Raw genomic sequence first — 16,931 nt, 5'->3', positions numbered from 1 at the left:
TGTGTGTGTGTGTGTGTGTGTGTGTGTGTGTGTGTGTGTGTGTGTGTTTTCAGTCTGGATTCGGCTTTGCCTCTCCTTTCTGTCATGTTGCCTGAGGCAAGAGCCTTCCTGGCTTTTCTCCACCAGTGGCATGTTTTCTGAGTTCCTTCACAGTCCAGAGCATCTATAGACATGGTGTAAGAGGGTCTAGAACCAGTCCAGTCCCCCTGCACCCTCCATTGGGGACCAGGTGCGAGTGAAGGCCAAAGCCCCCCTAAAGAGGCCGGCCCTCCAAAGAACATGCCATTGCTTTTGTAGTCTTCCTAGCCTCCATATTAATGGTGCCCTCATCCCCACACACAGCAAGTGAGTTTGTGAGAGACTGAGCAAGTGGTAACCAGCCTGAGCCCTGGACTCTCTCTAGGACCTGCCAACTGGCAGGGAGACTGACAGGCAGAGCTACCAGATAGATCTGTCCTCTGCCTCCTGGATGGACAGTTGGGACTCCAGTCCAAATCTCGGCAGAGTCTTAGGTCTGAGCATGACTGGCTGAGTCCGTCCTCACAGGGATGCAGTCTTCTTCACTAGCAAAGGATGGCCCTTCATATACTGTCACGGCACGGAGAAGAAGGAAACCAAGTCAAGTGCAAAGGGTGACTTTATTCCTAATCAGAGCTCTGGCTCAGGAGACACATAGCACAGTAAGGATGTGGTGAGCACTTCTGACCTATCCTTTTACATGCAGATTTCTACAGAATAGGGACTGGGTGACTTGCATGCTTGACAGAGTTTCCTCTGGAAAGTGATCAGTTCAGTGTCAGAACCAAAAGCTACTGTGCACCCTAAATGTATGAATACCTAAGACCTCTAGGATCCTAGGACACTGCACCGTTTCTTCATAATATCATGTTTACAGGCACAGCTGGTACACGATTCGAGATGTTAAACAACTGGCTTCACCGCTCACTCTATTGCTCGCAAGGGGGCAAATGCAGAAATGGAAAGATAGCTTTCCTTAGATTAGACCCAGCTCTATACAATCAAGGTGGAGGCTGTTTAGTAAAGAGGAAGAGGGGGGTGGACAGAGGTCCCTGAGACTTCCAGTCAGTCCTATGGTAGACCCAAGCTAGGCATGAAAGGACACATATTTGGAAAGTAGGTACATTTCAGCCTAGTGGGGCCAGGAATACTGCAGGGTAGGTTCAGGGAAGTGGATCAGGTGCCAGGGAGGGCCCTGTTGTCATGAGGAATTGGGCTGAGGGATGTGTTTCTGCTACTCAGTGTCTCACGTCTTGGGTCACCACTAATAGAAGCTATGGTGGTGATGAATAATGCTAGGCCAGCTTAGACACATCCACTGCACAGCCCCATCCATGCCATTAAATAGGCCTGCAGAGCACCACAGAGACTGTCAGAGCGCTGCACTCAGGCAAAACTACGCATGCTCTCATTCACACCCCCAACCATGCAAGTGCCAAGTGGACAACAAGGCTCATAGGGTTGGCCGTTGCTTCTGTGAGAGGCTGCCCTCCATGACACGGTGCACACAGGAAGTCTTTTTAGGGATGGCTAAGGACAAGCAATGCCATCTTATTCTGGGAGTTATAGTGAGGCGTGGAGCAACTCCCTTAAACTATGACATTGAGGGATGCTCCAGGTCATACTTCCCCTAACTCTGCCTAAGAACAGAGATGACGTGGTGTCCGGATGTTCAACAATGGATCCACGCTGCAGGACCAGGAAAGGCTGTAGTGACAATCCCACCCACATATGCACTGTACAGACACGCAGAGAAGGAAAGCCAGCTCCCTGTGCCAGTCTGCCAGCTGTGCTCATCTCTGCGGCACCACAGCTGGCTTCTCATTTCCTTCACAGGGAAGATGGGAAGACTTTGCAATTGTGGTCAGGTCGTCTTACTTCCACGTTTGGCTCCGCACAGCCTCCAGGATGGAGCCAGTGTCTTTGGCACTATAAAGAAGACACTTGGTGAAGCCTGCCCCCCATCTTCACTCTGTTGCTGGCTGAGCCCTCTGTGCTTTGCCAAGGTCTCCCACCATTTAGAATTCCCTTCAACTCTGCAGCTTCTTTTCCTCTCCCTGCAAGCATGCAACTGCGGTCTTACCTCTTCTGCCCTTACTGCTCAAGAGGCTTCCCTAGTCATAGGGGCTGCTCTAGGTCTCACTAAAGCTCTACCAACCCAGACTTAGCCAACTCTACCCACCTGAGGTTCCATGGGTGGGCAAGCCTAACTTTCCCCAGAGTCCCCAACACCCATCAGAATGCTCCAGAGACGGTATCCATCACATGGGAAAACAAACCAGCAAACCAACAAACAAACATCAAAAGAACCAAACAGGCTCCTTAGCCACAGGGCTGAGGAAAACCCAGGGTTCTATCTGCCTGGCCAGGCTCCCTGCCCCTCTAATCGTAGTATGCCTTCCTGTGTGTGCATGAGTGTCTTTGTGTATGAGTAGCCATGCATCTTGGACTGGAAAGTTACTTAAAAGATTCCTTGGATGCCTCTGGACCCTTATATTGTCTCTGAATAGAATAAATAATATGCCTCTCAATAATTCCCTAGCATTTTTCAAATATATATAAATGCATGTGCGATGAATAAAATAGAAACATTCCATTAAAATCTTGCTGGAAGTTATAATTGCTCTCCTGACTCTGTGGATTGTTTCATTTATTTGGACCACAGGGGCATACAGCACAATTGGTCATAGCCTTTGATTTACAGTCCCTTGTCATCATCAGCCCACATACACATGGACTAAACTTGTTTTATGGTCTTTTCTTTAATGGAGGCCTTTGTATAGCAGTGACCATAATGAGCTGGCCGCCCAATGGAACAGATATTAGCAGTCAGGCCAACGGGTGCCTTCCCGGAGGAAGCGCTGTCTTGAAGGTTGCATATGTTCCCCCTTGCTCCTTTTTCTTCCTTTTCAGGTGTTCGCATGTAAGAGTCTCTGAAGGATGGTGAGTGCGGTTTTGCTTTATTTTGCACTTTTTAGTCAATTCCACATTCTCCTAACTAGTGGACACAAGAGAAGAGACTGCTCCCATGTGGGGACAACAGAAGCAATTTCTGCGGCCCAGCAGGCATCCTAACAGTTCCCATGTCCACCCCAGGGCCGTGGCTAATGAGGGGTGATGTGTCCTCACAGTGGCTGCTAGGCAGCATCACCAGCGATCCACTGGATGAATATTTAATGACACAAGGAAGCATTCACTCTCAGTTATTAGAGAGGAGCACAGGTTAGAAAGCCATGGCCACAATCACAGCTTGCTTCTGGCGAAAACAAAGCAAAGTGAAAAAGCCAAAAGACATCAAAAAATAAAATAAAATAAACAAACAAGCAAGGCGAGGAACTCCTCAGGGACACGAGGCACTATCAAAACTGCTGTGCTGTGAGTTAATGAGCTCTTATCTTATGAGTCAAAAAGATTTTTCAACCAAATTTTGTTTAAATTTAGTTCAGATGTGTTTTGTCAGCAGACATAGGCCCTAAAAATTAGGCAGGGAGGGCAGGTGTCCAAGGACTTTCTCCCTCAACTCAAGTTGGGGGTGGGACATCTGTGCCACCTTTCCAAACATCTGGGCAGGGAGGACAGGGAGAGACCAGGGTGTCTTTGAACAGCAGTGTTTCCTCCAATGACAAAGTGAAGGAAGGGATGGCACTCCTGAAGTAAGGGACCTCTTATCCTGCCTATGTCTGCTAGGCATGGCCCATGCTGTCTGTCCCCTCTGCCAAAGTGTGCCTCTTAGATAGACTTCAACCCTAACTCTAATGGACGAAGAAACTGACATAAATGCTGCCCCTCCAAGCTTTTCAAAGTCCTAATACCTCAGAATGTGGTCTTAATTCGGTCTGGGATTTTTCCAGAGATGATTCAAATAATATGAATGCAATTTGGCCAGTAGGCACAATTCATTGGATGAGTGGCCTTCTAAGAAGAGGAGGTGGGACACACCCTCTCAGAGGAAGACCTGAGAACAGGAAAGGCCAGAGGGGGGGCTTGGAATAATCAACCTGAGCCATGCCCTTCCAGACTCAAGAATAGGGAGAAGAGAAGATGAGTTCGAATTCAGCCAGCCACCCAAGTAGTCTAGGAAACTCATATAGACAGTGCCTTGCCCAAAGCCACATAGCTGCTTCATGGAGGAGGTGGGACAAGATTGGTCTGTGACTCTGAGAGCTGAGTTCTGGACAGCCCCATAGTAGAGGTGCAGGCGGTCGGATTTAACTCCTTTATGTCTGCCTCGGTTGTGTTTGGATATCCAGGGCTGGCCAGCACTCCTGTCCCCTTGAGCCCTGACAGGTTCTGAGCCACAGGATACTCTCACCCTCCTAAGTTCTCTTTCCATGGTGTTTCTGTGAACCAGCCCTTTGGAAGTCTGGGAGAGAGGGAGGGGCCCTAGAAGTATCTCCCCAGAGCTCCTCAGTGTTCAGCAGCACGTCCCCTCACTGTGCGAGTCAGCTTCTGGAAACCTCAGAGGGTCAGAGCCCAGAGCCTGGCTTCTGTTTCACAGGACCATATTGGGGTGATGCCTGTAGCCACGGCAACCAGAGATGTTTTTACACCTTTTGCTAGTCTTGCCTTTTGACTGAGTTTGAAAGCAGAAGGGTCATCCTCTCTCTGGGCTCCTAAACACACCAGTGTAGCTGATATTTTCCCCCAGGTGTCCAGACAGGGATAGTGAACAAGAAGAGACTCTCTGGCCAAATTCTTGTCATTGATCCAGATCCCACAGTTCTAATGGAATAGGATACTATTCAAAGACCTCAACGAAGAGGCCAAATTGGGCCTTAAAGCCAGGGCTTTGTGTGCTACCCTGTGTGCTTCTTTGTGTAAGCTCCAGGGCCCCCCTCAGGTCCCAGGATTACTGCAGGATGGGGTGGGGACTGGCAACATGCATACCTGAAAAATTTCGAGTTGTGGTCCTATGGCAGTACTGCTCCAAAAGTGTCCACAGGGGCTGGTCCTGGAGTGCCTGGCCTGGTTGGGCCACCTAGGGGAACAGAGAGGGGGTTACTGGCCGGCACCCAGTCATGCACCTCACTTCTATTACCTTTCCTGCAGAGAGGGACAGTTCAACAGGGAGATGCTCAAGCCCTCTTGGAAAGCAGACCTCCTGCCTGGCCTGGAACCCCACAAGAGCTGTACAAGTGGTCTAAGAAGGGACACCTTTGAGGCAGGACTCTATCCATTCCCTCAGCCCCAAAGGTGATTTTCCCACCACTGGATGGAATACCAATCTAGTGCCCTGATCTCTATCAGTAAAGCTCCCAGCAAATGCTTGCAGATGGCCTTCTGGTCCTGTGGTAATTTTAAGTGTCTAGGCAAGGTGGATGTATCCTAAGCTTAGAGAGAGAGCTGAGGCGGGAAAAGCAGACTGCAGTTTAGCTCTCCTGTCTCTGATAAATTGGAGAGACATAAAGGTTAACACATGGGAGAGAGAACTAACCAGGTCTTGGCGGGCTTCCTGTAGGGGGAGAGTTTTATGATGATGAAAGAATGAGTGGGTAAGAGAGGAAGGACCACAGTGCCAGTTCAGATACCCATTAAAGAGCAGACGTGACAGTAGAAATCCAACCCAAAGCCATCTAGGACCCCATCTTCCAGGAAAGTCTTCAGAGTGATTGCTGGGCATTGTGGATCAAACAGATGTGAGCATGTCTGCCCTGGGTGGGGGCATTTTCTGGATTAGTGGCATGGAAAAAAGAACACGAAGAAATGTGTTTTGACATGTGAGTAGGAGTTTGCTTACTAAAGAGTCCCTGCCTAAGTGGGGAGCACAGCATCTGCAAAGGCAGAAAAAGTAGGGGAAAATGACATAAGGCTGGATTGCAGCAAAGCCCACTAAAATCCTAACCCTTGCCTACAGCTCCTCCCAAGACCATGCTTCTCTTTGAGTTGCACGATAGTGTGCATGTGTATGCGCATGCACACGCAAATGTGTGTGTGTGTGTGTGTGTGTGTGTGTGTGTGTGTGTGTGTGGTGTGTACTTCTGGGTTCCTCTCAGCCCTGTCACTTTTGATTCTGAGGCTGCATAAGTCATTGTTCCCTTAGCAGGCAGCTGTCTTTCTCTTGCTTGTCAGGATTTCTTTCCTGGACAGCTGGGCCAGTGTTTGCCCCAGGATGTCCCCCTAGGCTGAGGCCCTCAAACATCACATTTGGTCTGTTTTCTGGGTTGGAGCTGGAGGCTGAACACTTGGTCTCCCCATGCTGACTTGGAGCTGCTGATTAATAACCCCATCATTCAGATGTTGTGCTTGTGCCCACGTGGCTTACTGGAACTTTGCTGGTAGCCTTGGGTGCTCAGGGACGTTTGTGTATGCAAACACATGCACAGACACACACACTCTAAGGGACATCCTGAACTGTCAACCTTAGGCTTTTGTTTTATGCTTCTAGGATATAAAAGGCCAGGATATAGGATTCTGGGCACAGGCTCTGGACACTGCTGGGAGCTCCTTTATACCAGGCTCCTGGATGTCACAAAGACCCTGCTTGCTCAGTACAAGGACTGCACACCAAGTGGCTAAGGGAGCTTTCAGGCCAGACCCTCTGCTGCTTAGTCATCTCTTGTCTTCATGGACACTGGGCTCTTGAAGATGAACTCTGCATCCTTCTCTGGGCTCAGCCTTTAATACCGCATGATGAATAAGTTTCCTGTCTTGTTAAGAACAGTCAAGGATATGGGATGCCAGGACTTAGAACTGAATCCTAAAGAGAGACGAGTGGGAAAGCAGCAGAGTGGGCAAGGAAGGAGGGGGTGCACAGCCCCTCTGTCATCCCATTGTGTGTGTGTGAGAGAGAGAGGGGGGGGAGGGGAGGGAGGGGGAGAGAGAGAGAGAGAGAGAGAGAGAGAGAGAGAGAGCGCAAGTACTTCTTGGAGGGGCAGGCTTTTAGGGAACCGAAGACCACAGAGACAGTGGAAGCCCACCATGGCTAGACAGACTGTGCACCTCAGATGCCATCTACACTTCTCAGAGACCCTAACACAATATATGTGGCCCCCAAATGTCTTCTCCTTGACCTAGGTGACTTGTCTGCCTCCTGCTCTGAGCCCACAGGGTTGGGGAGGGCAATGTTCTCAGGACTCTGGTGATGTGGGACCAACCTTGTCTCAGATGCCTGGGCCCAGGCTGTGCCAGCTCTAGCTGAGCAAAGCCCCTTGCTGGGTGTGGGCACAGTAGCACTGTGCTCAGTATAGGGCAGTATTGCTCCATCTTGGACAAGAAGAGCTGATCAGAGTAGGCTTTGGAATATTCGCGTTCCCTGGCTCTGGTTCTTTCTCTGTCTCTCCAAACTCCTCTTTCCATGATTCCAAAGTTGGCATAGCCAAGAATCTTCTTTTACTCTGCCCCACACCCAGCCAGGGTCTACCTGATTACACTGAACTCAGTTCAAGCACACAGCACATCCTTTGGGTACCTATTTTGAGCAGAACCCTTGATGGCCATTGAGATGGTCGGTAGGTAGGGAAAGAGCAGCATTGTGGGTAGTTTGAGTGGAGCTTCAGAGAGTCCCACATTCAGCTTTCTAGGGAACATTGTTTCTGTACAGCATGGCCTCAGCAAAGCTACTGAACCTCTCTGAGGCCAGTCTCATCTCTTCAGTGGACACTGAGCTCCTGCAGACATGACCTCCACCTCCCTCACCATGCTCACTGTTCAGTATTGCATCGTGGATGTCTTGTTAAGGCTTTCAAGACTCTGGGAAGCGTGAACTGAGAGCTGAATCCAAAGGGGAGATGAGTAGAGAAGTATCAGGGTGAACAATAAGAAGAGGAATGACCCCATGAAGCAAATGAACAAAGGCTCAAGGCAACCAGCAGAACTTGGTTTGGGGACATTGTTGGGGGATGGGAGGATGCTGGTGAGAGGAGGACACAGGCCAGCAGAACTTGGTTGGGGGCGGGGGTGCTTGTTTAGAGGGTAGGAGGCAGTGGGAGACAGACACTTTCTTGCTTGCTGTGTGCTGGGCATAGCTCTAAAATGAGACCAGAAGACAGCTCATTTACTCCCTGCCACAGTTTCTGAGAGAGCTGTGAATAACCCCACTTCACAGAAGCCAAGACCACACAGCAGGTAAGAGCCCAGGGCAAGATTCCAGCCTAGACAGCCTGATGAGCCATGTGTATGACTGACTGGTCTTGTTACACACAGAAAGGCCAGTCCTAGATAAGAATGCAAAGGCAAGATCTTCAGGCCATTAGGACACCAGCCCAAACGTGGCACTCAGAAGCCCCTTGCCAGCCATATATGAGCAGAGTGGATGGTGGGGAGACCTCACAGAGAGCTGGGTCACAGGAGGCAGGTGCAGCCAGCAGGTCAGAGGTCCAAGCAAGGAAAAGGGAAATTTACATTGCGATGTTGGGATATAGAATGGAGACTCTATTTGGCCTTGGTCCCTGGTCCACCGACACAGAACTCCTGAACCCCTTGTGATTTTCTGAGTGGGAGATGTGTCCTCTCTTTCTAAAGAGGTAGCTCTTGGAGCTCCTGGAGTCCTGATGAGGAGCATGGAACTTTCAGACACACTCCCAGGTAGAAATGGGTGGGGTCTGTTTGACAGTATGAATGAGAGTGGCCCCCATAAGCTCATGTATTTGAATGCTTAGCCACCAGGAGTGGGACTCCTTGACATGATTTAAATATGTGTCCTTGTTGGAAGAAATATGTCACTAGGGCTGGGCTTTGAGGTTTCAAAAGCCCACACTAGGCTCAGTCTCACGCTCTCTGCCTGTGGATCAGGATGGAGCTCTCAGCGTCTGCTCCAGAGCCTTGTGTGCTGCTGTGATGTTACTAGACTGATCCTCTGAACTGGGAGCAAGCCCCCAAAGAAACGCTTTCTTTTATGAGAGTTGCCTTGGTTTATGGTGTCTCTTCCCAGTAACAGAACACTGACTTAGACAGACTGCCTTAGTAACTGCTGTGCTAATGGTCTGTCTTGTCTGTGGAACACAGTCTCCTGACACATTGAGAGACTTGTAGTTTGGCTGTGAAGCCAAGGACCGCACCCTACCCACCTCGCCTTACTCAGCACCTTCCTTCAGCTGTGTCCTTTCTCCCTTCTTCTCCGTCAACAGGTATCTGGCCGGACCAGATGTTTCCTTGAGGTCTTGAGCTCTTCTAATCCATTACTGGACTCCAAGAAGGGTCATGGGGTCTGGGTTCCCCATAGACTGAAGCCTGGGAGCCTGGGTATATGCGACTGTTCCTTGAGAGGCCCAGTTAAGCCCTCACTGAGGGTTGTATGCCACTTCCATGGAGGCATTGTCTGGGAAGAATGGAATTGCAGAAGTCTTGATGGACTCCAGGGAAATAGAGACCCATGTAATGTGCAGAGAGCAGCCTTCGTTTTCTTTGGCCATCGCCCTAATCTTCTGACTGGCCAGCTTTTGCTTCTACACTACCCTTGGATAGCCTAGAGATAGTACTAGAGAGCTGCCCTCACCCTCACTGCTACCACAGAAGTCCCACTGCAGATCAGGGTACACACCTGTGCCCAAAGTTCCTGACCATGGTTTGGTACACAGCAGGTGCTCAACAAGTGTTTGCTAACTGAGTGATTGCATGGGTGAATGGATGGATGAAGAGCCCTGTTACCCTGGCTAGGTAGGGTCAATGCCACTCCCAGTTCTTGGAACTCCAGCTCTGAATTTTTGCTCTTCCTCAGATTGCCTTTGCTTCGATGTTCCCTAAGAGGTTAGCCAGTGTGGAGCCCATTTCCCGTCTCTAGCCCCTAGAATGATCCCTTATTGAAGAAGGCAGAAGCCCTGGCAGGGAAGGGGATAGGAGGTCAGAGCCAAGGCTCCAGCTGCTCTTCCTCTCCCTGGGCCCTATCCAAGCAGAGCTTGTGTCCTAGGTGCCAGTCAGGCACATAGGTGCCACCTCACAGGAGCCAGGGGGTCTGGCTGGACCTACTCCTCCTCCTGGGTCTGGTGACAAGTTCCCTCTAAATTTAGGCCTCTGCCTAAGTCAGGCAGATTTATGGACCTTGAGTCTTAGGCTGGACCAGGAACCAGCCCCTCCCTGCCTCTTCTCTCTGCTGTCCAAGGTCAGGGAGGGAACTAGGGAGTGAGAGCTCCTCCTACTCTCTGCTTCATTCAGTGTGTCCATTTACCTCCGCTCAGGGAGGTGGTCAGGGAGGAGAAGAAGAAAAGGAGGGGGGAGGATAGAAGGGGGTAGGGGAGGGCAGAGTGGGGAAGGAGAGGGTGGGGAGGGGAGAATAGGAAGCAGGGGAGAAGGCAGGATAGGGAACAAATGACAGAGAAGTAAGGGGAAGAGAGGTAGGATGAAGAGGAAGAGAAAGCAGACACTGGAGGAGAATGGCAAGGGAACCATAAGAGAAGCAAATCTGGGTCCCGTTGGGATTCAGGAGTGGGGGGCAGTAGTGGAGCTATTCCTCTTGAGGGTGACAACTAGACTGGACAGGCTACTGCTTTCTAGAGCATGGGGGCCAGCAACCTTAATGGGAGACTCTCAATACTCAAATATAGCTTACAGGATGTGGTACCTCAAATGAGGACCCCAAGACATCAGAGGCTTCTTACCCCTGCAGCTCTGCTCCAGTGGGCTCTTTGGTGAGCCCTTCTTCCTAAGACGCCTTGATGTCTCCTTTCCAGTTCCAAATCTATCCCGGCAGGCCCTGGGGTGTCTCTGGCCTCCTCCCTCTGCTCTTTTCTCTAAGAACTGGTGAGGGTTTTCTCTTCCATCCCGTCTCTTTCCCACCTGGGCCCCAGCAGCAGCCATGAGCCCTGACCTCCTTTCCCCTCCTCAACTGACAGATGGAGATTGGAGGGTCTAAGGGCTGGGTTTTGAAGCTTCAAGCATGGGCTCACGTGGCACCTAGCTGGAGCCCTACATGCTTTGCCTAGGCCAACTGCACAGAAAACCAAACAGAGTCAAGATGCAAAGCAAGCCATCCTCCCAACTCTGTAGATCTAAGAGGCCATCTTCAGGAGTTAGAATTCTGAACCATCATACTAAACAAACTGGTTCCAGTCAGATGGGGGAAATGAGGAAGACGCGAAGCCGTGCCGTCACTCTAGAGCAGCAAATTCAGGACATCTGAGTTCTGCGGAACTCAGTAGGCAGCGTCCCGCAGACAAATTGCTTCAGAAAAAATAAAATATTTAAACATTGGCAAAATGGAAAAGCCAAAGAAACTAAATTAGCTGATTAGGTTAGAAAACACTCCAAATGGAGTTAAATTTTTGGTGGAGAGACATTAGATGACCGAGCTTCTGGGAAATGGCCTTGGGTAGACTGCACTCTTGGCAAGGGGTAGCGTGTGGGGGAGTGTGTAGAAGGGTGGTATTAAAGTCCAGGAACTCAATTTTGGAAGAGGATGGAGTGGATTATATAAAGTCCAGTTTTCTACAGCCGTTTGAAGACATCCAGAGTTCTCAGTGTCTCCTCCCTTTACTGGGCCTTCTCTGGATGAAAACCAGCAAGAGACTGTGGGAGGTTGCCTTGAGACCTCAGGAGAAAGTTTCCTCATCCCAAGGAGAGGGACTGGGACTGACTGGGAGAGGCTGGGCTCCTGAAGCCTTCACAGAGGTGCAGCTGACTAGAGGACAGGCAGTGTTTTCATTTGACATGCTTGCTTGCAGGACTACAAGTGTTTGAGATTTGGGAGTTTCCCCATAATTTGGAATATTTAAATAAACCGCACTGAAGTGAAGGTAAGATCTATAATGCCAAAATTTGAAAGCCAAACTGGAAGATTTACTTAAAAAGTTAGGGATCTTGGAACAAACATGTCATCTAGCGTGCTCACCCTGTCTGGACCACTAGTCTGGGAAACCAGCACACAACCTGGCATGCAGAATGCACTGTTTCTCTGAGGCCTCCAGAGGCCCTCGAAGATAAGCTAGAAGTCTTAGTTCAAAGACTGGCTACACCCTCCAGGCTCTGGAGGGATGGACTGGAGGAGGAATATTCTTGCTACTCCTATCCTGACCTCTCTCCTGGAAACCAGCCCCAGCCCCACTCTAGTTTAGAGGTCTTCCCATATGCCTCTTCCAGAGGTAAGGCCTCTAGACCTGGCCCCTGATGGCCTCCCTCAGCCCCTCTTTCCTTCACATGCTGCTGGTCTGCATCCTTCCACCAGAATCCTCCACTTCCTGCTGGTGTCTCTCACACCTTTTTAATCTCTTTCTGCAGACCCGATTTACAAAGGTTGTCAACACACGCTATTTCTTTGCTAGTCTTCCTACCAGGGCCCTTTCTGGCTGGGAATCCACCAAGGCAGACGCCCAGGGTGGGCTTGCACAGCTGTGTCCTTACTCTGTGGGTACTCTGTGTGTTAAGTTCGCCTTGGATAAATGAGAGGGCGGCAAGCCACCATGCTCCCGCTGCTTCTCCTCCGTGCTGCTGCCTGGCTCTCCAGTTCTCATTTCCCTGGGGGCTGATCTCTCAGAATAGTTGGCCAAGCACCCAGAAATCAATCCTATTACCAGAAAGGCCCAGGGTGAGGAAGGTTGGGCTTAGGGATCAGAAAGCCCAAGGTATTTACTCTCCAGTTGCGGATATGCTGAGTGACTTTGGACAAGGTACTGATTTCTCTCTCAGGCTGGGGACCTTAGAGAAGGCAGAGATGAGCCTGAGCTGGTCCTGAAGCAAGTTGAGTCCTATGGCCCGTACCTAAGTCTGGTACCCACCTCCTGGTCCTAGCCAGGCCTCAGGGAAGACAGGGCCCTCTCCACAGAAGCACCGTGCCTCAAGGCTTCACTTGTGTCATCTCAGTTCTTCTTCAGGATGACCCTGTTGAGGTAGTATCTTTTTTTTCCTGATGAGGAGACTGAGGCTGGGTAAGTTTGGGGAGCCAGTCCAAGCTGGCAAAAGCCATCATGCCTCAGATAGACATTTACTGCATGTCTGGAATGACTGTCCAATGAATCAGTCCTGGCATATCTGAGGATACCAAGGTTTAAGATGCTGTCCCTGAGATTACTCCAGGGCTCTGTCTATTGGGATGATCTGAATGTAGTTTGGGTTTTTTGGTTTTTGTTTTCATGAGAAGTGTGGTCTTAGGAAGGTAACCTTGCTCTCTGGGCCTCGGTCTCCCCACATGTAAAATGAAAAGACAGTTGGCAGTTCATTGCTTCCACACCTGCTTTTGGGGACCACCCTCTTCCTCAGATCTCTCTCTCTCTCTCTCTCTCTCTCTCTCTCTCTCTCTCTCTCTCTCTCTCTCTCCTGGCCCTTTGCTCATGACTCATTTGAGGTTAGTAGAGGTGGGGACAGGCAATGGTGGGTGAGGGGAGCTCTCTAGTGATCTGTAGAAGAAAGGGAGGAGAAGAGAGCTGTGGTAGAAGGAGTTGTTGGGGGAGGGGAGGCTTAACAGCAGAGAATTTCTAGAGAAATTGTTAGACTATTGCTAACCATGAAGGACAGGTCCTGCACAGGATAGTGTCATCTCAGAGCCCCATGTTAATCCACATAGAACTCCTTCCTCTCTTATCTTAACTGATGTTAGTCTCCTTGTTTCTTGTCCTGTCCCATCTAGGTATGAGACTCTGTCTCATTTTCAGAGACGTAGATTCCAGTGCTACTCAAACACCAAGTCCTGAGACTCCTCTCCTTCCCTCTGTCATAGAGCTGGGAGCTCCCGTTCTGATGGCCCCAGCACACCCACTTAGCCACTTACCTGGAGCAGTGGGAGCAGAGAATATAGGCAGAGGAGAAGTTGTGCACTGGGAAGAGAGCCTGGGGCCCCCATGGGACACCAGATCCTGCCACTCGCTTGCTCAGGGATAGGGACCAGAAGCCGGCTGCTTCGAAAGGAGGTCTGTCCGGCCCCTCCCCCAGGCCTGTCCTACCCTGCCCGACCTACCAGCCAAGGTAAAGCCCTGGGCACCAGGGCATTCTTCACCCGCCTCCCCCAGGGTAGCAGTGACACCACCCCACAGTCGGCCCTCCAGGTTATTTATAGCTGGCTCTGGGCAGCTACTTCTGCAGGCGGCCAGGGGACAAACTTCAGTTCCCAGAGCAGGGCTTAATGTGTATGGTCCTCCCGCCAGCATTGATGGGGCTGTAGCTCCTCAGAGCCAGGAGCCAAGAGTAGAGAGGCAGGATGGGTCCGAATATTCATGGGGATTGGCTGAGACCACCGGACCAGGACTACCCACTTGTTTGAGAGGTCCTAGTTACCCATGGCTCTTTAAACCGTCCCGTAAACCATGGAGATCTGCATGTTGGTGTAGCACACATGGCAGAGGCCTGGACAAAGGGGATGTGGGTGTGGTCCAATCACTAAACTTTTCTGTACATTTGAAACTGTATCAGAACAACAAGGACAAGAAAACCAAAACAGCGAGAAAGACAGGTGGGGGAGGGGAACTCCAAGGGACTCGGACTCGGAAGTTGGGATACAGATCCAGAGTCCTAGAACCAGGTACGGTGGAGCATCCCTGCCCTGGGTGGTGACAGGCACAGATCTTGGGAGCACACAGGCGTTGCTCCTGACAAGTGGGCCTATTGTGCAGGGGTTAAAAGCTTAAGCAGTGGTTGTCCCCTGGCTTTGAGGGGAAGGCATTCTAGGAATGTGATTAAGAGGTTCAGGCTGGGCTGGGGATTTAGCTCAGCGGTAGAGCGCTTACCTAGGAAGCGCAAGGCCCTGGGTTCGGTCCCCAGCTCCGAAAAAAAGAACAAAAAAAAAAAAAAAAAGAGGTTCAGGCTTTTCTGGGAGATGCAGCCATCCAGGAGAAGCTATGGAAAACTCAGCTTTGGTTCAAGATACTCAGAAGCTCCGTGTTTTCTTAGGTCTTTCTGCCCAGAGTACTATGCCTAGCCTTCCGGGGCCACTTCTCCATCTCTCTGGGCAACTTTCTTCCTGCTCCTGCTGGGGGTTCTCTCTCTCTCTCTCTCTCTCTCTCTCTCTCTCTCTCTCTCTCTCTCTCTCTCTCTGTCTCTCTCTCCCCCCTCTCCCTCTCCCTCCCCCTCCCTCCCTCCCTCCCCTCCCTCCCTCCCTCCCTTTCTCTGTCTCTCTCTGTCTCTCTCTGTCTCTCTCTCTCTCTCTCCTGTTAAAGCTCACCAGTAAGAACTGTTCTCTGATTTCCCTTCCCGGATGAGTGTAGACTTCCCCTCCTGTCTCCTCTTCACCTTTCCCACCTTTTTGGAACAAAACTTGGCCCCGTGGTTGATGCAATGGTGCGAATGTTTTGCCCCCCATAGATTCATCTAACCTGAAAACCTCCCAAAGGCCCCACTTGGAAACCATTCAGAGTAGGGCTAATCCATGAATGTGGGGGAGGGGCATACACATTCAGTCATCAGAAGTGCTGCTGTCTTCTTGGCTCTCCTGCATTTCTGCATTTCCAAATACACGTCCACACCCAACCTGGAGCCCCATTTGAAGAACTGCATTAAAAAAAAAAAACTAGACTTCTTTTTTCTTAAAACCAGATAGAATGCCCAAGTATCCAGCCGTTTGTCTCCTTCCACCTTCCAGGGCAGGCCTAGAATCACTGACTGACAAAAGCCCTTTGTCTGGAGCTGTCATTGATTCTCCAGAGTTCCCTAAGGGACCAGGCTGGAGCTTTGCCTATGGGTTTCTGTTGGTTGTCCTGCATCATCTCCTCCCTCCCTCCTTTTCTCCCTTCCCCACCCTTGCTTTGATCTTTTTGAGGTTATAGTGCAATCCCACCATTTCCCCTTTCTCCTTCCTCCCTCCAAACCTTCCCACACACCACATCTTGCTCTCCTTCAAAATCCCGGCCTCTTTCCCATTGATTGTTGTCACATACCTATATGTACATACATAGACATCCTTAAATATGTAAGCACAACCTGTATAATGTTATTTTTTAAAAACTTTTTGTTGGTTCTTTGTGAATTTCACATCGTGCACCCAGCCCAACTCTTCTCCCTGTTTTCTCATAGTTGCCCTTCATCCTTGCAACCTCCTCCCCCCCCGCCCAAAGTAAAACACACACACACACACACACACACACACACACACACACACACACACACACACCCCAAAGCAAGAAAATATCTCATGGAAGCTGTAGTATGCCACAGTGTATGTTCCTCTGTCCACACATCTTCACTTGCAAATGTTCATTGCAGTGAGTCATTGGTCTGGATTGAGACCTCTGGCTTCTGTGACACCATCAGTATTAGATCCTCACCAGAACTCCTCCCGGTTATCCTGTTGTTGTCCTGTGTCATAGAGATCCTGCAGCTTTGATTCAGCAGGCCTGGCCCTTTCCAGAGTCCCAAAGGTTTCACAGATGATGTAGATTTTTGGGTAGGCCAACTCAGAGCTCAGATCTGGATCTGCGCAGTAGCTCAGCGAGTCAGCGTGCCAGCTCTCCTTTATTGACACCACCAGGGTGAGCTCCCCAGCACTGCTCAGGCTAGGGTGACCCAATGCCTCCATCAGCATAAAGTAGGGTCAGAGCTCCTGCTCTCATACCCTTGGGTTAGCTTTCTCGACTACTACAGGTGTGGGAAGGGGTAGGAGGGAGCATCTACCTCATATCCACACCACTTCACAGCAGCCCAGTGGCAGGGCCAGCTCTCCAGCATGCTCACTCTCCAGCATGCTCACTCTTGAGCATGCTCACTCTCCAGCATGCTCACTCTCCAGCATGCTCACTCTTGAGCATGCTCACTCTCCAGCATGCTCACTCTTGAGGTGCTGCTGCCACCATCAGCTCTGCCACTCCATGGGCAGACAAATGGTGGTGTTAGTTCTCTCACTCATGTCCTTGGGGCTGGCTCACTACACCCTCAACAGCAGGGCCAGCTCTACTGTCCCTGAGTGAGCCTTGGGGCCCACTCTCCCAAGTGCTGCTGCCAGTGAGAAATTGGGCTGGCCAACTCTGCAGAACACTGCAGTCAGTGAGGGACAGGGACAGTTCTGGACATCCAGGATGCCAGACCAAGCAGCTGCCGGACCAAGGATGTCCCCATGTTTTCTA

The sequence above is a fragment of the Rattus rattus genome, chromosome 6 (genome assembly GCF_011064425.1).
Source record: "Rattus rattus isolate New Zealand chromosome 6, Rrattus_CSIRO_v1, whole genome shotgun sequence".
Classification (NCBI taxonomy): domain Eukaryota; kingdom Metazoa; phylum Chordata; class Mammalia; order Rodentia; family Muridae; genus Rattus; species Rattus rattus.
Note: the sequence above shows the minus strand (reverse complement) of the source record.